The sequence below is a fragment of the Pelodiscus sinensis genome, chromosome 4 (assembly GCF_052426305.1).
Source record: "Pelodiscus sinensis isolate ZL-2025 chromosome 4, ASM5242630v1, whole genome shotgun sequence".
Classification (NCBI taxonomy): domain Eukaryota; kingdom Metazoa; phylum Chordata; order Testudines; family Trionychidae; genus Pelodiscus; species Pelodiscus sinensis.
Window position 1 is genome coordinate 64,026,601 of NC_143055.1, and position 25,235 is coordinate 64,051,835.

Below are 25,235 nucleotides of genomic sequence, written 5' to 3' on the forward strand. Positions count from 1 at the left end.
AAGTGAGAAAGAAAAGTAAAATTCTCTCTTTAAATTCCTATTACAAATCTATTAGGGAACTAAGTTAGGCTTTTGAATTGCATATTATATCTTTGCTCGGACAGGAAATATCTAACATTCTCATTTATTCTACCTCTTTTACTTTCTCAATACTATATTTTAATTAATCATAGAACAGAGGTCAAAATTTAGCAAATGAATTCCCAAAAAAATCCATACTATCTTCTCTTAATATTAGTCTTCCCTGAAAATACCCACTTTTAATCAAATATATATAATTAACCAACCTGTACTTCTTTATAATTACCCATGTAGAGAATAAGTTACTTAAAATGCTAATAGCATTATAAAATACACAGAATTTATTTCTTCACACTTTCAGGTCATTCTGAAGTAAGGACACAGAATGTTTTATCTCTTCAAAGCTCTTACAAACTTATAGCTAATTAAAGATACTTTTTAAAAAAAGCCCTTAAGAAGTTTGCATTTAGAAAACTAGCTGTACAAATATTAGAGTTTATCCTTTATGTTTATATACCGGTGACAATGTAATTGGATCTTGTGGGCCAGCTCTCCAGCTTCAATAAATTGTTATAATACTATTAACTTCCATTGAAAAAATGTCAATTTACATCCTGAGAATGATGCCTTGAATTTGTAGTTATATTATCTTTTTTACTAGATATAAACACACACACACACACACACACACACACATGCAACTTTATTTTATATCATAGCATTCATATAAACGGTATGGCAAAACAGGTAGTCTCCATTTGCTTTTAAGATATATTCATTAAACGTTTTTTTTTAACTCCGTGGATTAATGATGAGCAGTTCTCTGGGTACTGGGGTTGTTTTTTATGTTTTAACGCTTGGTAGTGCTGAGATTATTTTTCTCATCTGCTTTATGTAGTCCACATTCAGTTGTGACAGCTCCATGACTCTGATAGCTACCTTACACTGATAGAGAAGATTAAGATTGCCAGGAGCTGGAAATGTGAAGACATGAAGAGAAAGAGTCTTTGAGAGCATTTCAAATCCACATTCCCTGTAGTAACAAGCAGTTGAGAACAGATCACAAAAGTCCTTTGGTGTTGCAGTACCCAATACCTAAGCACCTCCTGACAAGTGGAATCCACATAATTATTTAGGCACCTACCATTTAAATATGGATCTCTCATGGGAGTGCCTCAAACACTGACCATATGTCATTGTGCTTTGGTGTGTCAAAGCAGAGAATGCCAGACTGCCAAATTGCTGAGAAATAGGGCAGACTCTCTCCAAAATGGTGGTTATTAGACATACCAAGGCAGTAACAAAAGTGAACTTCGGTCACACCACACTTGTTAACAAGAAGTCAAAAATGAAGTCTTTTTCAGCAGTGACTGGAGTCTACAATGAGTAGTTACTGAAAAACCAATTTAATTAAATATGAGTCCTTCCAGTCTCAGGAGATGTGCCACTTAGCCAGGTCAATATATAACTCAGATCTTACTGAATAATCATTCTGCTGCCAATCCTTTAGTAACTAAAATCTAAAATGTATTAATTAAAAAAGAGTGTTAGAATGGTTAAAAGATCACATACCTATAATAATTGCAATGTCCTTTTATCAGGTTTGTAGTAGTAATGTTATAGATAGGTACCTTGTAAAGTGTCTCTGGTAAATTCCAAAAATGTGGAAGGTCCTCAGTCCATAGTTCAAGATGCTCCTTTCGTTGTAAGTCCATAATCCAGAGAATCAGAACAGAAAAGAGGCAAAATAGAGTAATTCCAGGGATCTTTTATACTCTTTTCTGTGTACCTGGAAATTCTCTTTCAAACAAAGCATAGCCCAGTTTGTCGAAAGTCACTGGAACAAGATGGTATCCAGAGTCAAATGAGCACATCACATGTCTTCAAATGAGTCAATGACTCATAGGGTTAGCAATAGTCCATGTCCATAAGAAGGCATCCACAGGAAGATATGTCTGGGTAGAATGAGATTCTTCCATGGGCCATTGTTAAGAGTGAGACCATCAAACACAGATTGGCTAGAATAGATGTAAACCTCCTTGTTGTTGTTACCCCTAGAACACACACATCTGAGGTACAGGTAAGTAGCAATATCCATAGCTTCAGATATGGTGATGAAACATTGATTTAAACAGGACAATCATGTTTGATTTAATTAATAGATGTGTTAACACCTACAAATCTATGATGAGAACCAAAATAGATAGAGCCAGTACTGGACAGCACATTGCTCCGTGAAAGGATCTTTCTTCCCATACCTATAGAAAACAAGCAGGTGAATGACTGATGGACACATCAAGTTTAAAAAGCAGATTGCAACTTCAGTAATTATACAGTAATTGCTCACCCAACCTTTTATGTGTCAAGCATTTAATTGTGGATTACAGGGCTTTGTCCATGAGCCAAACAATAGCTGAGGGTATACCCTGATCTACCCCATAGACTCAGTTTATTTCTGAAACTTTTTCATCTCCCATCACAAGGGAGTGGAGTGACAGAGGCCACAAGGCTGAGAGAAAGAAACTTCACTTCTCAAAGACTTCAAGTACCTCCCTCACCCCATGAGCACAAGGTGCAACTATACAATTCTAGGTCTCATTTACCTCTGGTGGCTAGTCCTTTTAGACTCTATTCACACAGGACACCTAGCACCAGAAGTATCAGCAAGTAACATACATGGAAGCCCTCTGTGTTCATCATATCCTGGGTACACATCTGCTGCCTGGTCCAATATTTAATATCAGATGCAGCATACAATGTGATTAATATCCCTATGAATCAGAAACAACAAGGGTTATTTGCACTTCGTGCCTAGCCCAGTAAGCTTTATTCTCAGGTGGACACAAGTCCATTAACATTTCAATCTGCAGCTTCCAATAATCTGAATCTTCTATGATTCAAAACCCCTGGATGTGAAAGCATGTGCACCAAAGTTAGCCTGGTGCAGCGTATGGTAGTCCAAAGCTTTTCTTATTAGGTCAGAGAGCTGATCATAAAATTACCTTCCCTATTACTCCATATAACTAGGAAAGGGCACAGGCATTTATTCACACATTAGAATCATAGAATCCTAGGGCTGGAAGAGACCCAAAGTAGGATCAATCCCAACACTCTTAAAACACTGCAGAGTTACTTTTTTCAGGCTGCTCTGTTAAGCACAACAATGCTGCATTTGGTGATAACCATACATTTAATAATTCAAATACATGCCTGAACTTGTTCATGGCTGCCTGAGGCACCAGCTCACTAATAATGAAAACAACATAGCAGGCCAAAATGAAAGCTCCCTTAAATACAATGGAGTTCATCTCACAACTCCATATCCTTGGCAGAGAATTTAAGAATTTCTATGGCTTTAGGGTTCCCCAAATCCATTTTGTTCCTGTTGCATCTGTACCACCTTTTGCAGAGCCTCTCCCCCTATTAAATTTCTATATGAGGCCAACAATCTACTAGCTTATACCAAATGGACAGACCAGGTAAGCTGACCCACAGTATGCCAGAGATACCACAACTCATGATCTGATGCTTAGGTATGGACAACAGAGTCTGGAGCCCATCTAGAGCACTAAATTCTGTTTACTCTAAAAGGCAGGACTCCTACATCCTGAATATCTTTTGGGCAACTGAATTCTTGACTAGATCTATAGGTGTAAGAAGCCAAATTTCCAGAGATGGTTCAGCATCACCTATAGATATCTCCTAGCAAATGGGATGTGCTCCCTGAATCTGTTGTTTGCCAAAGCCCTCAATGAATGGTTAGGAACTGAGATCTCAGTTCCTGTCCACCAAGATCTTCCCGGCCGAGTCTCCTCTTTAATCTGGAGTGAGGAGAGAAGAAGGCTCTCTCTCCTACAACTTCCTCAGTAGTGTAGTCCTCTTCCACTCCAAAGTCTTGAAGAAACAGGATATCATCCTCCTCAACATGAAGAAATACTTGTCCCACAATTGACCCATCTCAGAGGCTATCACTTAGTGTATCCAACAGGGCTAGATTGAAGCCACTCACAGCATGAAAGGAGATATTGCCTCTATGGCCCCTGGCTGCTCCTGTACCCATTCTTCTCCCCAGCAATACTAGATCCTGCTACAGCTGCAGAAGAAGGATTTGCAAAACCACATCCTGACTGTCCCAACAATCAGCTTCCCCAATTCCCCACATGGATTACTTTCAAATGAGAGAGGAAGAATACCATTTGATGCTTTTCCCCCAGTGGATCCATCTACTTGTTGCCTGTACTCTCCCTCATGAGAACACAGAATCTTGCCATGTCACAGCTGAGGAGCTCCAGGAGGAGCTGTTTGAAATGCCCTCCCTCCCTCCAACTTGCACCCTACCCTATACTATCAGCAGCAACAGCAGCTGTGTGTTTTCCCTTTCCCTTGCCAACGGAGACTGGGAGGGAGGCAGTGGCACCATGGATAGTCTTCGTATCAGTACCCAGAGAGTGAGTTTCTCCAAATGAGGTAGCAACAGCCTCACATGTCCCATATTCCACTCTCCTGTGAGCAGGGGTTAGTTAGGGACAGCAATACTAAAAGCAGTTTGTGCAACAAGACCCAGTAATCTGGCTGTCTCTTACACACCTCCACTTGGCTCTCCTCCCTATTCCACACTCTTGTTTACTTTAAAATCAATACAGCTGAGGGTCTTGTTTATAGAGCTGCTTCTCAATTGGGCTCCAGATAATGCTAAGGAGCTAAAGCCTTTTTAAAATTCTGTGGTGTTATGTTTGGTTAATAAACTTGTTTGGTTTACAATCAATACAGCTGAGGGAGTGTTTGTGTGGAGCTTGCTAATGTTATTAAAAAAAGCTGAGAGAGAGGGACTAGGGGATTTAGTATTTGTATGTTGAAGAAAGAAAGTGCTGGGCCAAGCCTCTTGGCCCTCCAAAGACAAATGGCATAATTCACATTTGAAGTAAGAATTTAAAGGGGCCTTAATGTATGTAAGAATCATGTCTAAAAAGTCCTTAGATGAACTGCAATTAATTTGTCTGCAACACTATCAGCTAAGGAAGCATTTGTACAGCAATTGCAAAGAACTATTAATAAAAAACAAGGTTAGAGGAAGGTAGGAGATGAAGGTTCATTAAGCCTTTGGAATCTGGGAGAAATGAAACTATGGATAGTGTTGCTGGGAGAAGATACATCCTCCATCTCTTCCTCCTCCTCCATTCAGCATCGACATTAAGGCTTACTGCATACCCAGTACTTGGACACCAGTGTTGACAACCAGCTCTTGTGATTTAGAGTGAGAAAACTGATTTGATGTGTGTAGAATTCTATGCACTAAAATGCACCGTGAACGTCATTATGCATCATTAACAAAATCTATAAATGCACATATACTACAAGACGTACTCTTATTAAAATGACAAGTCAATGGAATTCTTTCAGATCTAGACCAATATAACTGAAAGCTGATTTTACCCATTATCAATCAGATCATTCCTTAATGCAAAAGCATAAATTGCTAATACTGAATTATATTAATTAAAAAATCTTATTAATCAACTGTAGAATTCCAAAAGGCACTCCACATGTTTCAGATATCATCTCACATTATACTTTTTAATAACCTCTTATTAATTGATATGTTATCAATTTCTAGGCTGGCTGCTCCATTTCATTCTCTGTAGGAGTGTTATGAAATATTCTTTATGACATCTACTTGTTCAAAAAAGAAAGTCACTGGATCTTGAGGTATTGAATACATTTAAGATTGGGCTAATTCCATTCAAGCAGGCCTATTTTAGCTTGTATTGTATCTCATTCTGCACTTATCCCAAATGAAACCATTGGGACTGCTTATGGACTAAGGCTGTGGCTCTTGATCTTTCCAGATTACTCTACCCCTTTCAGGAATTGGATTTGTCCTGTGTACCCCCTGCTCAGATTTCATCTCACTTTAAACTACTTGCTTACAGGTATAAAAATACAAAAGTGACATAGCACACTATTACTAAAAAATACTGATTTTATCATATGATAGAATGCATCAATTGTAATATTAATATTGTATTTCCATTTCAGTGGTTAGTATTTATATCAGTATAAATAAGCCATTGCCTGTATAGTAATAGAGAGGTAGCCGTGTTAGTTTTTCCTTTTGTTTTAGCAAGATCAGACTATGTAGCACTTCAAAGACTAACAAGATGGTTTAATAGCTGATAAGCTTTCATGGGCCTGACCCACTTCTTCAGATCATATTCTGGAAGAGAATTGGCATGACCATATATACCAAAGGAATACAATGAAAAAAGTGAATACATTATTAAACTGACAAATCAGATTTAGTACAGAAGGTGGGATAAGGGAGAGGGAGGGAGGGAATAGCTCTTTATGAGTCAATGAATGGCTAATCAGAGGTGATAAATGGGAAAGCTATCTTTGCAATGGTTAAGGTAATTAGCATCTTTGTTAAGGCCCATTCGTAAAGTGTCAAATTTAAGCATGAAAGAAAGTTCTGAAGTTTCCCTCTGTAATCTGGTGTTAAAGTTTCTTTGACGTAAGATGCATGTAGTAAGGTTATTAAAACTATGTCCAGGTAGGTTGACATGAAAGGCAACTGTTTTTTCTTTGTGAAGATGTCTGACATCTGATTTGTGGGCATTAATTCTTTGGTGAAACATTTTAGTTTGTACTGACTTTGCCAGTACTTGTTACGTAGCCTGTTGTAAAACTAGACAAATGTCTAGATGAGCTGATGTACACCCTGGCAGGCTCTTAGTTTCGTGTTCTCCGGCTATTCTCTGCTTATAAGCAGACTCCGTGCTGGAGTCTTGACCAAAGGAAATTAGATATTGAAACTACATTGTGAATGTATTTGGAACTTAATTATTGATATTTCTTGATTATACCTATTAATGAAGAAATTTTGATTTTTATTGGCCGATACCTTCACTTAGGGAAATTAATCAATCAACATGTACTTCTACTGAAAAGTGGCAATGAGAGGTTAAAGGTAGTGAAAAAATGATAATGGAAAATGTAGATAAAAAAGTGGAAAGTACCTAAAATAAAATCTTTTGAGTCATAACAAAAATGTAACAGTTCAAAAAAAGCACCAGAATCAAAAAAACAGAGAAAAAGCAGTTTGTGATATAGAAATAAAACTGATAAGGAGGAAACAGATATGTGGTAGCTATGATGGGGTCTGTCAAGACCAAATCCCCACTCTGGCATGCCGAATGTCAGATGTGGGGGCTTACAAAAGTACCCTTATCTTTCCAGGCTTTGGTATAAAGCTCCCCAAAAATCTTAAAAACCTAGATTTTGGGGATAAAAATCTGCTGCCACCACTCAAGTAATGTAAGAAAACCAGGGAAGAGATCACTTGGGAAATCTCAGCCCTAAAGCAAAACCAGGACACAAAAAAAATACCCAATTCCAGGTTAATAAAAAAGAAAGAGAAAGAAGTTTTATCACCACAATACATCTGTTACAAGCATAATGACTAGATGGGAAAGTCACCAATTAATATACTCATGGGGGACCTTCCATGGGCCAAAAGCTTAGTTACAAAGTAGGGGAAAACCTAAATGCACAGACATACGATTCCCATTCTCAAACCATAAAACAATAAAACCTAATGGATTTATCTAAACTTTACCCTACTTACAGATAATGAAGAGTCTTTTCTTGGAGAGAGAGAGACATGTCTGTCTCCCTCAGTATCTGGAGAGAAACTGCCCAGAGACAAAGGAGGGAAAAACCTAAAAATTCCTTTGTCTCAGTTTGAAATCCCTATCTGCATTTTTATTGGCTGACTGCTACCTGGCTTACGTACAGTTAACTCCTTAGTCTTCAGGCTGCTGGCTAACCCTCAAGTTCATGACAGGGTCCCAGAGTTTTAAAAGAATGAAGTTTCCTTTTCTCCCTACTCATTAACAGAAAAGAGATGTCATTAATTATATGTAGGAGAACAGCTTCTATGGTATGGCTGGAGAGAAACCTAGAGACAGAGACCCAACACAAAATTTCATAATTACTATTACTTTTAATTGTATCAAACAAATAAGAAGCAGGAAAAAAGATGGAAAGCGAATGTTTAGACTGAAGAAAATTGCCTTCTTCAGAGACTATGGAGCAACAACTTTGGACTGTACAATTTTCTGTTTCCAGTATAGTCTGTGCCATAGTTTGCATATAATTATCTTTCCAGAATGCATTCAAAATGTTCACATAAAACTGCAAAAGAGCAACAGAAAATATTTATATTTTAAAAAGCAGAATACAAAGCAGAATGGCCTGGTTTTTTTGGGAAAAAATGATATGCCATCCTGCCGTGCAAGGGGGAAACTTATGTTGGTTTATATTGTCACTTGAGTTGTGACATTTTATTAATAACCTAGACCTCAAGAAGGGTGTCAGTAGAGATGCTGGGTAAATTTTTGGGAAGACCAAAAAGGGAAAGCCCAGGCAGCATCATGGTCTGACCTGAATGGATAAGGCACAGTCTCCACACAACTTAAAGCTTAGCTAGATAAACAAGCCAATTATGATTTATTTTGCCAGAACTGCAACAACTATCAACATTGAAGTACTGGTATAAAGTTCTCTCATATTGGCTGAGACATTTAAGCTTTTATAACAACTCTCCTGAAATTCCTTCCAGATGAAACTGTTCTCAGGCCAGAGATAACATTCTTTTATGAGGAATACTAGGTTGAAGAAGTATTTGGAAAGTTTCAGCAGAAAGTCCCCCTCCCTCCATTTTTAAGGTATGCAAAATATTTACTGTATTTAAAAGTATGTTTTAAGGTGATTTTTTGTTTCATAGGGTGTGTCTAGACTACAGAGTTTTGTCGACAAAAGTGGACTTTTTTTCGACAAAACTATACCTGCGTCTACATTACCGCTGAGTTCTGTCGACATAATGTCAACAGAACTCAGCAGTTCTGTCAACGCTGGTAAACCTCATTTTACGAGGCATAATGCCTTTTGTCGACAGAGTTCTGTCAACAGAAGGTGTTATTGCATCTAGGGTTGTTTCTAGACTACAGGGTTTTGTCGACAAAGCAACTTGCTTTGTCGACAGAACTGAATGTAGTCTAGACGCTCTTTGTCGACAGAAGCTTTGTCGACAGTATCTGTCGACAAAACTTCTGTCGACAAAAGCCTGTAGTCTAGACGTACCCATAGTTCTCTGAAATGGAAGAAATAGTCAGAAGTTCAGGGCAATGACCTTACAACTCAGGCTACGTTTACACTGCAGTGCTTTTTCGGGACACCAGAAATATCCCAAAATAGCTATTCTGTGTCTTTTGAGTGTGCCCTTTATTTCAAAATATAATGGACCTGCTATTCCGACATCTCTGTAAACCTCAATCCATCAGGAGTAAGGGATACTTCAGAATAGCGATTTATTTCAAAATAAATGCTGTGTAGTCAGTGCCAAATTTTGAAATAAGCTATTTTGAAAATGACTTGAAATAAGCTAAAATCCCTAGAACCTTCTGGTTGATTTTATTTATTTAATTAATTAATTTACTACAAAAGGAAAAAGAGTGTTTGAAAAAAAAACCCCTCTAAATTTGTTGCTGTACTGTGGTAACATTTGCTAATGTTGGGATATAATTACAATGCAAAGAGTTTGACGCTGGTCAGGGCAATGTCAATGGAATAAGTTGTAAATCTCAATTTAAGTTCTGTAACTAGCACCACATGGAAAATTTAGTCATGACATATTTCAATACAGAAACTTACTCTGTGTTGAAACGTTTGTTTCTAACCTCAGTAAGATGGACCCTTTCCATGAAATGTTCATAAATCACAGCAAGAGAATGGTGTGGAGCTTCCAGACTCAGTGAACTCAGCTGTAGTTCAAGACATGGACAAGTTCATTTGGTGACTCTTATAAGACACTTAAATCCAATAGTTGTAAAGGGCATTGTAGGTGAAGTTGAAGTAAAGGAAGCTGAGAGGAGTAAATGCTTTTTCCTAAGTAATTTTACTAATCCAACGAGTCTTGAGTCTTTCTTCCCAATAATTACCTATTATCACATTTGGGGTAGCCATGTATTTTTTGTTTGCTTTTGTTTTAATGTTACATGATCATTCTCACAAGGAACTTTATTTCTGTATTTTAGGTTCATGTGTTGAGCTTTTTAAAATGTGAAATTCCACATAACCAATCAAGTTTGCTATCTATCTATCTATCTATCTATCTATCTATCTATCTATCTATCTATCTATCTATCTATCTATCTATCTATCTATCTATCTATCTATCTATCTATCATTTTAGTAGTGGGATTGACTGCCACACAGCTTGGTGCCTATATTGTTCATTTTGTTAATTTTCATTTTAGATTCAGGTTTGTTTCAATTAACAAATGTTGACAACATGAAAAATGGAGCGTTTTTTTTTACAAAAATCATTGTCTTAAATCAGTATAAATGAAGTTGCTTTTCAGTTTGGCAACATTTAACATTTATTTAAGCATGCTTCTTTCATACTCCAGTAGATGATTCAAGTGACAGAAACAACAGAAGTTGTGTAAGCTGATTTATTGTATCCCCAAATTTTTGTGTTCTACTGAAGATGGTTATACAGCACATGAGTTTTACTAGAATTCAGTCTCACTGGAAGTCATTATGAATTAATATATATCTAGTGAGTTGAGATGTTGTGCACTTTCTGGTAGTATTACAAGTAGAAAGGGATCTTAAAAGGATATTAGAGCATTTGGATATTAGGGATATACACTTATTTTCTCACTGTATTTATGGTCTTCCATTCCTATATGGTAGGAGTTGGGTAAGTAGGAAAAGCAAAACAAAACATGCAAGAGGAGAGACAAGTAAAGGTAACTTGCTCACTCTGGAAAGGAAGATCTCCTAAGAGCTACCAGTTGGGCAATGTCCAGAGGCTGCTTGCACCTATTTTAAATACTGTGTACATCGCAACAAAACACATGCAGCACATTAAGGCCTTGATCATGCAAATATTTATGTGTTTGCTTAAATTTAAACAGGAGAGTAGGTTTTTTTTGCAGAAGCATTTGTAGAATTGGAGCAAATATTCCACTAAGTGTTCAATATGCAAATTTCAAACAAACAGTCATAACTTTGTTAAATCAGCACCAAATTTCTTTCACACTTAATGAAGCAAGCCCTTATCACTGAGGGCTATTTATAAGCAAGGTTTCAAGCTTTGAACTGTAGCCATTTTTTAGTTATTCCAATTAAAAAACTATGCTGCAAAATAAAATAATCATAATTAAATTTGAATACTTTACTTAAAGCCTATTAGAAAATTTGAATATGGGGATAAACTCTGCCATGAAATGTGTCAGCATCTGGGCAGAAACCGAGTAAATATTCTGTACTAACTACGCCACACAATTTTTGGAGATGGAGTGAATAACAACTTTCCTAATTGAAACTATAGGGGGAATTTAGTTAGGCAGAATGTAATTACTTGCATTGGAATTTGGCCCAGAACCTGGATTAACAGTCCTTTGAAAAGTGGATAGAATCTTTAATGGCAAGTAAGGACCACATTTTTTACATCTCATCCAAAGGTGGCATTTCCAATGATACACAGTCAAGCTGTTGTGCAGTATACTGGTTCACTAGCACTACTTCCTGTTGTATACACACATACACACACGCACACACATGTATAACAAATGAAGGGTGTTAATTATCAAGTAGTGAGATACCCAATCTAAATCCTTATTAGTCCTAATTTGATTGTATTAAATTTGCAAATAAATTGCAGTTCTGATCTGGTTTTGAAGATTTTTTATATAAGAATGGCTACATTTAAATTAACTACTGGTATCCAGGGATGTTAAAGTATTCTACTGGTTTATATGTGTTACCTTTCTTGATGTCTAATTTGTGTCCTTTTATCCTTTGTTGCAGAGACTGTCTGGTTTGGTTTTACCAGAGAGGCATTGTTGACACTTGAGGGCATATATCATGTTAGTGGTGTGGATGCTGTTCAGTAGATAAGCCCCTGATGGTGTGGTTTATGTGGTTAGGTCCTCTGATGATGTTGCTTGTATAGATATGTAGACAGAGTTGGCAACAGAGTTTGTTGTAGGGGGTATGTTCATGGGTAAGCGTTTCTGTAGTGTAGTTTGAGGTTGCTGCTATTTGCTTCAGGTTGAGAACTTGTCTGTAGGTGAGGACTGGCCTATCTCCCAATATCTGTGAGAGTGAGGAATAATTTTCCAGGATAGATTGCAGACTCTCAATGATGCGCTGGAGGTTTTTTACTGGGGGCTGTAGGTGATGACCAGTGGTGTTCTATTATTTTCCTTGTTGGTCCTGTCCTTTAGTAGGTGACTTCTGGGTACTCATCTGGCTCTGTCAATCTCTTTCTTTACTTCCCCAGTGAAGATCTTGTAGGTTTTTGTCTCTGTAGACAACAGATTGTGTGATTTGTCCTGGATGGAAGCTAAAGGCATGTAGGTAAGAATAGCGGTCCATAGGTCTCTGGCATATGATGGTGTCTATATGATCGTCATTTATTTGTACCGTGGTGTACAGAAAATCTCTCTGTAGGATGGATTATTCCAGGCTGAGATTGATGGTGGGATGGAAATTGTTGAAATCCTGGTGGAATTCTTCAAGGGCCTCCTTCCATGGATCCACATGAAGATGTCATCAATATAGTGCAAGTAGAGGAAAGTTGCTAAGGCATTTGTTAGTCTATAAGGTGCCACAGGACTACTCATTATTTTTAAAGTTACAGACTAATACAGCTACTCTTCTGAGACATAAGTATATTGGCACACTGTGGGGCCATGTAGGTATCCATAGAAGTGCCACTGATGTGAAGGCATACATTGTCCCCAAATTGGAAATAGTTGTGGGTGAGAACATTCACACAGCTCAGCCACCAGGTCTGCAGTGGCATCATCAGAGATACTGTTCCTGATAGCTTGTAATGCATCATTGTGTGGAATATTGGTGTAGAGAGCTTCTATATCCATGTTGGCCAGGATGGTGTTTTCAGGAAGATCACTGATGCACCATAGTTTCCTCAGGAAGTTAGTGGTGTCTCGAAGATAGCTAGGAGTGCTGGTAGCATAGGTTCTGAGCAGAGAGTCCATATAGACCTGCTGCAACATTTGAGCTAATCCACTTGAGTTTGCCTAGCCTAGCTTACCTCAAGTATAGTGACCATTCTGCAAAACAACACTACCACTATGCAGAGTAATATAGTTAATATTTGAGGAGTTATTGTAATGTGAGAAACTTCATCCCCAGTAGATTACTTGCTAGAGTTGTGGCAGCCATTGAGCTTTTAAAGTGAGTTAGAGATTTTTGTAACTGGATTTGAACCTCTTGTGTCATCTTATTCTTACAGCTTGTCTACTGTTTAATATGCATTAAAGTGGGGGTGTTTCTTCAAAGATGAATAGCTATTACTACTTAACACCACACATGGAAGTAATAATTCCAGAATAAATGTGCCCTGTACCAAATAAGCAAATTGGGAATAAGGCTATGATGGATCCTGTGTTGCTTGTAGTTACTAAATTCTTAGTATTGTTTGTCAGTTTTGTGAATCACAATCGAGTTTTGCTTTCTATTTTGTTTACTCCACAATACTTTTCTTAGCTGCTCTTTTATTTTTTCAGAGACTTTTATTTTTCTATTTAATTTTCCACCCTACTTTTCAAAAGCAGGGTTCTGAGACATCAATTTGCCAAATGTTACATGTTATCAAATATTATGTGTAAAATTTTCCCCAATTATTACTGTATATATTGGAGTTATGATTTGAGTTCAGATATTGGCAGTGGAAAGAATGTAGTAGGATTTATGTTTGTGGAACCTTGCAACTCCCTTAATTTCATTTTTTATTTTATTTTATAATGTCAATGTAACAGTTATACAGTGCCATACCAATTATTGACTACCATACATCTTTCAGATATAACAATGTTAGTGTTCATAATTAGATTTCCCATCATTCTACACTCACATGCCTTTCCTTTGTGTCCCTACATTCACCTTTCCATTTTTCTACCCAATGTCCTTTACATGTTACATTATTTTCCTGTCCACAGCAAACACATACCTCAAGGGTACCAGTGGAGCAGCCTACAATAAAGATAGCTATGACATGAAACTGGGTTGTCTAGTATGTCTTGAATTAAGGACCAAACTTTATTCAATTATATTTCTTAACCATCTTTAATGACAATTGATTGGAACTGAATCTATCAACAACTGTTTTTCAAACTTGTGAATTGCATCCACTGCTTTGTCTGTCTTTCTTGCATTTTGCTTTTTGTTTAATCTGACTTCCCCATTGCACTTAAAGGCAGTACATTGAAAAAAAACTTCAAAACTCTTGAAATTCCACAACTACATGGATAGATTGGCAACAGCGTGACATCATTTACTGTATATATTTAAGTAACCATGCTGATTTGCTGCATTTGCCATAACCTTTGGATTAATTTTTAATATTTACATTTAATTGAAGTAGCTAAATAGATGAGGTATTTTTAAACAGTTGATAAGATATACTCTTGTATATAATTATCGGGGGGGGGGGGAAATAACATCCTATTAAACACTTTGCACAACAGATAATGTAACCCTAATGAGAACAGTAACATTTATATTTCTATATTTCCCTTGTAAACTAACCTATAACACATAAAATAGCCTTAGATAACTAGATGGGCTTTTTTAACTATGGCTATGTTTTTTCTCTAGGTAAATACCAACAGCAGGATGTGGAATGTTTGTTTTCCCTCCCACCTTCAGTTGATCCTAAATTTTTACCAGCTAGCTACACTCACAAAAAGGTAACTTAAGTAGTCATACAACTATATTTTTCAATCTCATCATAATCAGTCACATATGAACTCTTGCTTAGCTAGAGAAATGTGTGTGGATCTGAAAATAAACTACTAATCTCTCCCTTCTGAGTCCCACAGTGTTATTTATAAAGCATATTAATTTATGCCAATGTTAATATAATTAGCTCATAACAAACTAAATTTATCAGGAAGACTTTCTGTGAATCCTAATGATGGAGAAAAATGGAAATTTGTGCTTGTGGCCAATCATTTCTTTTTAAAAAGTTTATACTAATTTTGCATATAAAGTAAAGGTACAGCTGTGTGAGCAGATCATCAAATGCTGTATACAGTTACAATTTTTGGTATATTTTCTATCTTAATTCATTTCAAAGTTACTGCTGTGCACCAATTAAGTATATACTATGAGTTTTCCCATTTCAAAGTTCAAAGGGCATCGAAGTGTAGTAATTTGCAGTTTTGGATTAATCGCTGCTATTTTTATACTGTATGAAGAACAGTCGTCATCAAACTCTATAACCTTGATCTTATAATCAATGTCATATCATCCTTCATTAAAGTGCCAGATGTTGTCAATTTGCAATTTACACATTTAAATAATATACTAATTTAAAATACTACCTCATTAGAATTATAAAGGAAAGTATGTTTCTTTCACATGTTACTGTTGAATAATATAAAGCAGCAGTCAAGTTATTATGAAGATTTTTGACAGCATTTTAATTAAAACTGGTTACTCAGTGAATTCAATAGATTATATACCTAAAAACTACTTGAATACTACAGTTTAAATTTTATATTAAATCCTGTCAATTAATGCAAAATGTACTGTGCTATAAAAAGGGCAAAATCTGTCATTTTGTAGAAGTAGGCGAGATGTACAATAAAGTATTCCTCTAGCTAGCAAGCTCACAGTAAAATAAATAAAAACATACAGTATCATAAACTTTACCTTTCTGATGCTTGCCTATTAAGTTCCTTCTTTTTAGTGTACCCAAATGTATCCACTTAATTCACAATCAACACAACATAGGAGAAAACAAATTTTCCACAATTAAGCTGACCAGAAATTTATATTTTTGAAGCTAATGGATGTGCTGATACCAAAGGTACCATTTTGGACTGGAAGGGACTAGGAAATCAAGGCTGTACTATTGACTTGAAAATGAAGAAAAGGATCTATCATAAGCGTTTAGTGAAAGAACTTCCCTCTCTCAGGAGATAGAAACATGATAATGTAGACTGACCAAACAGTTTTAACATTAGAACATAATGTTCCTGTGACAGACATATGAGACCTGTCCTGTCTCCCACTGACGTGTGGTGCGGTTTTGAGACCATGAACTCAGTATGGACTTAAAGCTGTTTCCTAAAACTAATTTCATGTCTGCATTGGCTTGTGAGTCTTTTTTTTTATCTACTTTAGCTTTTTGGATTGTTTTTCTTTTTTGAGAAAATATATCTCGTAAGTGAAGAAACATTGAGCTAGACAACAGACTTTCACTCACCATAGGGAACAAATGTTTACCTGCACAGTTAAGGCAGCTCGAGGCACCTGCAGCTGCCCCTGGAAAATACCCTGATGTGGAAATCCACAGCATGCACCTGATTCCATAGGAAAGTTAATAAAGCCTCGGGCTCCTGAACTGCGGCCAACCTCAAGTGGCCATTTGTGTCAGCTTTATGGCTGTTTTGTGCACACATCAGCCTTAACACACTGGAGGATCTGACTTGCTGGCTGTAATAACTTTGTAAGTATTGGAGCCACAGCGTTGTCAGGGACAAGGGGGATAAATATGATGTGTGTTCTCATGCACATGGATTCTTGTCCTTGTAGAGCTACTTTCATAAGGTCTGAGTACAAGGGGAATGGTGGCATAGATATATCTCACTCTTTTTCTGCAAAGTCAGGGGCAATTCTGTGTGGGAGGGGATCTGAAAAGCTTTATATAGTCCTAAGGTTTTACGTTCATTGGAGCAGGAACCATGTTTACTTCTGCAGTAAACCCTCTCTTGGCAGTTCACAAAAATGTAACTATTCATTGGAAGCCTGTTTGTCAAATGACTATCTCACTGAATGGTAGATGGCATCATTCAAAGCACTACAATTAAAGGGGGATATTGTAAGGGCTTTCAACAATTGACTAAAAATTTGTAGTTTCCATCTACATCTTCTCTAGAAATATATTGTAATTCAGTTAAAATGTCCCCCTAGCTGCTTTTCTAAATTTCCTATTTTTGATTATTGCCATATTTAACATCTGACACCACAAAGTAGCATATAAAAACTGCTGAAACATACCTACTTGGAAGAGCCATGATTTCATCGATATGGATAGTCTCACCACCAATGCATATTGCAACTTTCCCACGCCGTCCTGTGTTGGGCGATTCTTGTCCATGTCCTTCCATGAATCCTCCATAAAGGTTCCACCCAACATGCTGAAAGCCTTCCTCTTGTTCTTTTTACATTTCATGGATACTAATGGAGTATATGTACTGTCTGTATGTTGTCTCTGTCTCGTTACAGCCAGCCCATCTCCTTTTCCAATCATACATAACTTGAATGATATCGTTGACACCGCTTCTTGCACACAAATCATAAGTAGTAACGTGCTGTAACCTATTTACACCGACCATGCATCTTTCCATTGCTCTTTGGGTAGTTTTCAGCTTTCATTCTTCTGTAAACATTTTGTTCCAGGTTTCGCAGCCGTACAGCATTACCAGAAGGACACTGGTGTTAAAGAGATGGGCTTTCATGGTGGTGGAAAGTTTGGGATCAACAAAAACACTGCAAACTCCCAAAGGCAATCCAACCCAACCTCCTCCTTGACTCTGGGCCCAACTCACATTAATTTTCTCAGTATTATCTTTTTACTGGCATGTTATATTCAATTATGTCTAATTTGAGATTAATCAGAATAAAATTTCCATGGTAAACCTCAAATTTATATTATATAAAATAAAACTTTCAGGCTTTATAATTAAGTATTATGTAAGAAATAAACTACAATTGAAGTTCAATGCCTCCCTAACTAAATAGGATTGTATAACAGTTGGCAAAACAAATAATAAGTCTAACTGTGAATAAAATCAGAAAATATTTTAGCAACAGCTAATAAAGAAGTACATGCCAAACACATATCCTAACTGTCAGTTTCAAGGCTGTGGCATATTTTTATCAATCTTTCACTTAAAGCAAAACCATACAACCTGATTTTTTTGAAGAAACTGAGAACTCAAGGGTTCATGTGACGTGAATAGGAGATGGAGGTACTCAACACTGAAATACCTTTGTGCCAGGTCTGGCATCAGTGAGGAGATTGCCTGCATTTAGCTCAGAATGTAAACTTCTTAAGGAACAGATCATGGCCTTGGACAAGACCCATTTGCACTGTTGCAGCCATGCAAAGAGGCTTGTAAAACTGGCCTAACAATTTGGCTGGAATCGTGAGTCTTCATAGATCAAGTATGGTCAGCTCTAGACCTCATTACTGTGCCCTGCAGAGCATGTGATGAGCATGGATGTTAAAACAGGGAAAAGTTCAGAGCTCTGCTAGCAACACCCAAGCTGCCATAAGAGCTCCTTGGGAGTTAGCATAGCCAGGTATGAATTAGACTAACAGGAACAGGGTTAACTGGGTTCTCCAGGTGAAAAAGGAGCAGTTATATGACCCTTGGAGTAAGTTTGTTGTCTGTAGTGTGTATGTGAATGTTGGTGGTGGTCTTGCTGCATGACTGAAATATACCATGTGGTCAGTTTGTTTGGGGATTGTGTGCTAGGCATAGCAGCCTAAAAGGCAAGACTGAGAGCTTCCTAATGAGGCTTTGATCCCTAAGCCCTTTAGCACCCATCAACCCTTAACCAGGGGGCAGGGTTCTTCAGGAAGTCCAGGGCTTTAAGAAGCTCTCTTCTAAGCCTACCCTTATTTCGAGGTAGTGCATCCACATTAATGGAGCCTGCCTCGAACTATATTTGAGGCTTCCCCGTAGTGTGGAAATGTTATTTCAAAATTGTTATTTTGGGATTTGTTATTTTGAAATATTTTCTTAGTGTAGATATGCCTCAAGTGCCCAGAGGAGCTAGCAAAGAGGAGCAATTAATAGGAGAGTGTTGCGAGAGAATTTAGAAGGAGAGTGGCTGGCTAGATACACTTAACACTCTTTAAACTTAAAGCCAAAAAATACCCTCTGACAACAATAAAGCTTCAACAAAGGAATTAACTGCCAAATTAAAGACAATGCAGGCAGAAGTCCAGCAACAGAAAGAGGGCTATCCGGTTTATTGTACTAAATGCAGCATATATGATTTCCTGCTCTATGGGCAGGTAAATTATGTGTATATTCAGTGCAAAAAGCTCCTGGCCTTCAGAGACTGTGTACAAACTTAGGAAACTAGAGTGCCTGAACTGGAGGAGCTGACAGAGACAGAGTGGTACATAGATGAGACTTTCCAGGCACCATAGAACTGTCCCATCCCAAGTTTGACAGCCTCTTTTTCTGTCTCAGAGAAGGAGAACACTCAACTGTATCAGACGGAAATGACCCTCATAGTTGGGTCCCTCCTTCCAAATGATCTCATGGTATCCTCTCAAACTCAGGATACCTATCTAGGGGAAAGAACTCCATTTATTAGAAGGAAACAGATATTAATAACAGATGTTAGTAATGACTGGAGAATTGCATGGTTATTTGCCTACCTAGTGTGCAGGCTGCGGATCACTCGAGACATCTAGACAGATTTATGACTCGAGACATCAAGACAGACATCTAGACAGACTGGAAAAGGGCAAATATTGTGCCCATCTATAAAAAGGGGAATAAGAACAACCCAGGAAACTACAGACCGGTCAGTTTAACGTCTGTCCCAGGGAAGATAATGGAGCAGGTAATTAAGGAAATCATATGCAAACACTTGGAAGGTAATAAAGTGATAGGGAATAGCCAGCATGGGTTTGTGAAGAACAAGTCATGCCAAACTAATCTGATAGCTTTCTTTGATAAGATAACGAGCCTTGTGGATAAGGGAGAAGCGGTGAATGTCATATACCTAGACTTTAGTAAGGCATTTGATATGGTCAAAATGACCTTAGCAAGTTAGAGAAATGGTCAGGGGTAAACAGGATGAGGTTTAATAAAGAGAAATGCAAAGTGCTCCACTTAGGAAGGAACAATCAGTTCCATACATACAAGATGGGAAACGACTGTCTAGGAAGGAGCATGGTGGAAAGGGATCTAGGGGTCATAGTGGACCACAAGTTGAATATGAGCCAACAGTGTGATGCTGTTGCAAAAAAAGCAAATATGATTCTAGGTTGTATCAACAGGTGTGTTGTAAGCAAAACTCGTGAAGTCATTCTGCCGCTCTACTCTGCGCTAGTTAGGCCTCAGCTGGAGTACTGTGTCCAGTTCTGGGCGCCACATTTCAAGAAAGATGTGGAGAAATTGGAAAGGGTACAGAGAAGAGCGACAAGAATGATTAAAGGTTTACAGAACGTGACCTATGAAGCCAGGCTTCATGAACTGGGCTTGTTTAGTTTGGAAAAAAGAAGATTAAGGGGGCACATGATAGCGGTTTTCAAATATCTAAAAGGGTGTCACAAGGAGGAAGGCGAAAATTTGTTCCTCTTGGTTTCTGAGGACAGGAAAAGGAGTAATGGGCTTAAAGTGCAGCAGGGGAGGTTTAGATTGGACATTAGGAAAAAATTCCTAACTGTCAGGGTGGTCAAATATTGGAATAAATTGCCAAGGGAGGTGGTAGAATCTCCCTCTCTGGAGATATTTAAGAACAGGTTAGATAGACATCTGTCAGGGATGGTGTAGACGGAGCTTGATCCTGCCTTGAGGGCGGGGGGCTGGACTCGATGACCTCTCGAGGTCCCTTCCAGTCCTATTATTCTATGATTCTATGATTCTATGTGTAGTACTGGGGAGGAGCACATGGTCATGATACATGTCACTACAGTGACATAGGAAAGGATATGAAAGACCTCCTAGAGTCCAAATATAGGCTGCTGGGTAAGAGATTGAAGTCCAGGAATGCCATGGTAGCATACTTGTGAATTGCTTCCAGATCAACATGCAAGGCCAGTAAGACAGGCAGAACTGCATGATCTCAAAATGTGACAAGATGATGGTGTAGGGAGAAATGGTTTAGATTAGGAACTGGGTTTTTTTTTAGCTCCTAGTAAAGAGGAGAGGATGGAAGAACATAATATATGAGTATGATCAAATGAGAAATTGTCAAATAAAAAAAGAGTACCATGCAATTACATAATGGCAGACAGCTAGAACGTGTCAAGTTTTTAAAGTGCTTATATACAAATACTAGAAGTCTAAATAATAATATTGGTGAACTTAAAGTGCCCCTTGTTCAATGAGAATATTGATATAATAGTTGTCTCAAAAACATGACAGAATGAGTGAATAGAATACAATAATACCAAAGTACAAAATATATTGGTAAAAACCAAATGGACAGTGCTGGTGGAGGAATATACCTGAAAGAAAACAGGATCAAATTAAATAAAAAATCTTAAATGAACCATAGAACCTCAACTCTACCACAGAATCTCTATGGATAGTAATTTCATAACTGAATAATAAGAATATATCAGTAGGGATATATTACTGACTATCTGACCATGATGGTAATAGTGACTGTGAATTCTCAGGGAGATTAGAGTGACTACAATATTTAAAAAAAAAAACCCTCAATAATAATGGGAGTTTCAACTATCCCCATATTCATAGATTCATAGACTTTAAGGTCAGAAAGAACCATTATGATCATCCCGTCTGACCCCTGACCAATGCAGGCCACAGAATCTCACCCACCCTCTCCTGAAATAATCCTCTCACCTATATCTCAGATACTGAAGTCCTCAAATGATGGTCTAAAGACCCCAAGATGCAGAGAATCCTCCAGCAAGTGAACTGTGCCCCATGCTACAGAGGATGGTGAAAAACCTCCAGGGCCTCAGCCAATCTACCCTGGAGGAAAATTCCTTCCCAAGCCCAAATATGGCAATCAGCTGAACCCTGAGCATGTGGGCAAGACTCACCAACCGGACACCCAGGAAAAGTTCTCTATAGTAACTCCTTTCATTCCACCATTGGCCTATTTACCACGGATAGTGAAAGGTCAATTAGTTGCCAAGATCATGTTATCTCATCAAACCATCTCCTTCATAAACCCATCTAGCTTAATCTTAAAGGCAGATAGGTCTTTTGCCCCCACTACTTCCCTTGGAAGGCTGTTCCAGAACTTCACTCTTCTAATGGTTAGAAACCTTCGTCTAATTTCGAGTCTAAACTTCCTGATAGCCAGTTTAAATCCATTTGTTCTTGTGTCCATATTGATATTGAGCTTAAATAATTCCTCTTCCTCCGTAGTATTTATCCCTCTAATATATTTAAAGAGAACAATTATGTCTCCCCTCAGCCTTCTTTTGGTTAAGGTAAACAAGCCAAGCTCCTTGAATCTCCTTTCATAAGACAGGTTTTCCAGTCCTCTAATCATCCTAGTGGCCCTTCTTTGTACCTGTTTCAGTTTGAATTCATCCTTCTTAAACATGGGAGACCAGAACTGCAAACAGTATTCCAAATGAGGTCTCACCAATGCCTTGTATAACGGCACTATCACCTCCTTATGTATACTGTAAATACCTTGCCTAATGCATCCCAAGACCGTATTAGCCTTTTTCATGGCCATATCGCATTGGCGGCTCATAGTCATCCTGTGATCAACCAGGATTCCGAGGTCCTTCCCCTCTTCCATCACTTCCAATTGATGTGCCCCCAGCTTATAACTAAATTTCTTGTTATTAATCCCTAAATGCATAACCTTACACTTCTCACTATTAAATTTCATCCTATTGCTATTACTCCAATTTACAAGATCATCCAGATCTTCCTGTATGATATCTCGATCCTTTTCTGAATTGGCAATAGCTCCCAACTTTGTGTCATCCACAAACTTTATTAGCACACTCCCACTTTTGGTGCCGAGGTAAGTAATAAAAAGATTAAATAAGATTGGTCCCAAAACTGATCCCTGAGGAACTCCACTAGTAACCTCCCTCCAATCTGACAGTTCACCTTTCAGTCTGACCCACTGTAGTCTCCCCTTTAACCAGTTGCTTATCCACCTCTCAATTTTCATATTGATCCCTATCTTTTTTCAATTTAACCAATAATTCCCCATGAGGTACTGTATCAAATGCCTTACTAAAATCGAGGTAGATTAGATCCACTGCATTTCCTTTATCTAAAAAATCTGATATGGTATGGCTACACTACCACCCTAGTTCGAACTAGGGTGGTAATGTAGGCAACCGGAGTTGCAAATGAAGCCCGGGATTTGAATTTCCCGGGCTTCATTTGCATCTTGCCGGGCGCTGCCATTTTTAAATGTCCGCTAGTGCGGACTCTGTGCCACGCGTCTACATGCGGCACGGACTAGGTAGTTCGGACTAGACTTCCTATTCCGAACTACCGTTACTCCTCGTTTCACAGACTAGGTAGTTCAGATTAGGAAGCCTAGTCCGAACTACCTAGTTGGTGCCGTGTGTAGTCGCGCAGCACGGAGTCCGCACTAGCGGACATTTAAAATTGGCGGTGCCCGGCAAGATGCAAATGAAGCCCAGGAAATTCAAAACCCGGGCTTCATTTGCAACTCCGGTTGCCTACATTACCACCCTAGTTCGAACTAGGGTGGTAGTGTAGACATACCCTTACTTTCTCAAAGAAAGCGGCGAGGAGTCTTGTGGTACCTTATAGACTAACTGAAGTGTTGGAGCATAAGCTTTCGTGGGCAAAGACCCACTTCGTCAGATGCATGTAGTGGAAATTTCCAGAGGCAGGTATAAGTATGCAGGCCAGAATCAAGCTGGAGATGACGAGGTGGATCCAATCAGGGAGGATGAGACCCACTTCTAGTAGCTGATCTGGAGGTGTGAATTCCAAGAGAGGAGAAGCTGCTTTTGTAGTTAGCGAGCCATTCACAGTCTTTGTTTAATCCTGAGTGGATTATGTCAAACTTGAAGATGAACTGTAGCTTCTCTTTGAAGTCTGGTCCTGAAGTGTTTTTGCTGCAGGATGGCTACCTTTAGATCTGCAATTGTGTGTCCAGGGAGATTGAAGTGTTCCCCTACAGGTTTTTGTATGTTGCCATTCCTAATATCTGATTTGTTTCCATTGATTCTTTTACATAGGGACTGTCCAGTTTGGCCAATGTATATAGCAATTGGGCATTGTTGGCACATGATGGCATATACTACATTAGTAGATGTGCAGGAGAATGAACCAGTGACAGTATGGCTGATTTGGTTAGGTCCTGTGATGGTGTTGCTGGTGTATATATGTGGGCAGAGTTGGCACCGAGGTTTGTTGCATGGATTGGTTCCTGAGTTAGAGTTATTATGGTGCAGTGTGTAGTTGCTGGTGAGAATATGCTTCAGGTTGTCGGGTTGTCTGTGGGCAAAGACTGGCCTGCCTCCCAAGGCCTGTGAAAGTGAGGGATCACTGTCCAGGATGGGTTGTAGATCACTAATGATGCGTTGGAGAGGTTTTAGCTGAGGACTGTAGGTGATGGCCAGTGGTGTTCTGTTGGTTTCTTTCTTGGGCTTGTCCCGTAGCAGGATGCATCTAGGTACATGTCTGGCTCTGTCAATCTGTCTCCTCACTTCCTCGTGTGGGTATCGTAGTTTACAGAATGCTTGTTGCAGATCTTGTAGGTGTAGGTCTCTGAGGGGTTGGAGCATATGCGGTTGTACCTCAGTGCTTGGCAGTAAACAATGGATCATGTGGTGTGTCCGGGATGGAAGCTGGAGGCATGCAGGTAAGCATAGCGGTCGGTAGGCTTTCAGTATAGGGTGGAGTTGATGTGACCATCACTTATTTGCACCGTGGTGTCCAAGAAATGGATCTCCCATGTAGACTGGTCCATGCTGAGGTTGATGGTGGGATGGAAGCTGTTGAAATCATGGTGAAATTCTTCCAGAGTCTCCTTCCCATGGGTCCAGATGATGAAGATGTCATCGATGTAGCATAGGTAGAGAAGGAGCATAAGTTGGCGAGAGCTGAGGTAGCGTTGTTCCAGGTCAGCCATAAAAATGTTGGGGCCATGCAGGTGCCCATAGAAGTGCCACTGGTCTGGAGGTATATATTGTCACCAAATCTGAAATAGTTGTGTGTGAGAATAAATTCACAGAGTTCAGCCACCATTTGTGCTGTGGCATCGTCAGGGATACTGTTCCTGACAGCTTGTACTCCATCTGCATGTGGGATGTTTGTGTAGAGAGCCTCTACATCCATGGTGGCTAGGATGGTGTTTTCTGGAAGATCACCAACACATTGTAGTTTTCTCAGGAAATCCGTAGTGTCACGGAGGTAACTGGGAGTTATTTT

The 25,235-nt window shown here is 38.6% G+C and overlaps 1 long non-coding RNA gene across 1 annotated transcript; it reads right to left on the reverse strand.

Annotated features, from left to right (window-relative positions):
- Window positions 1-709: 709 nt before the first annotated feature.
- Window positions 710-4,613, reverse strand: LOC142829451 (uncharacterized). Its single transcript, XR_012903867.2, has 2 exons — window positions 4,215-4,613; window positions 710-2,279 (listed from the first exon to the last, which is right to left on the reverse strand). It is a non-coding gene; the product is annotated as an uncharacterized LOC142829451 (long non-coding RNA).
- Between the last annotated feature and the right edge of the window lie 20,622 nt (window positions 4,614-25,235).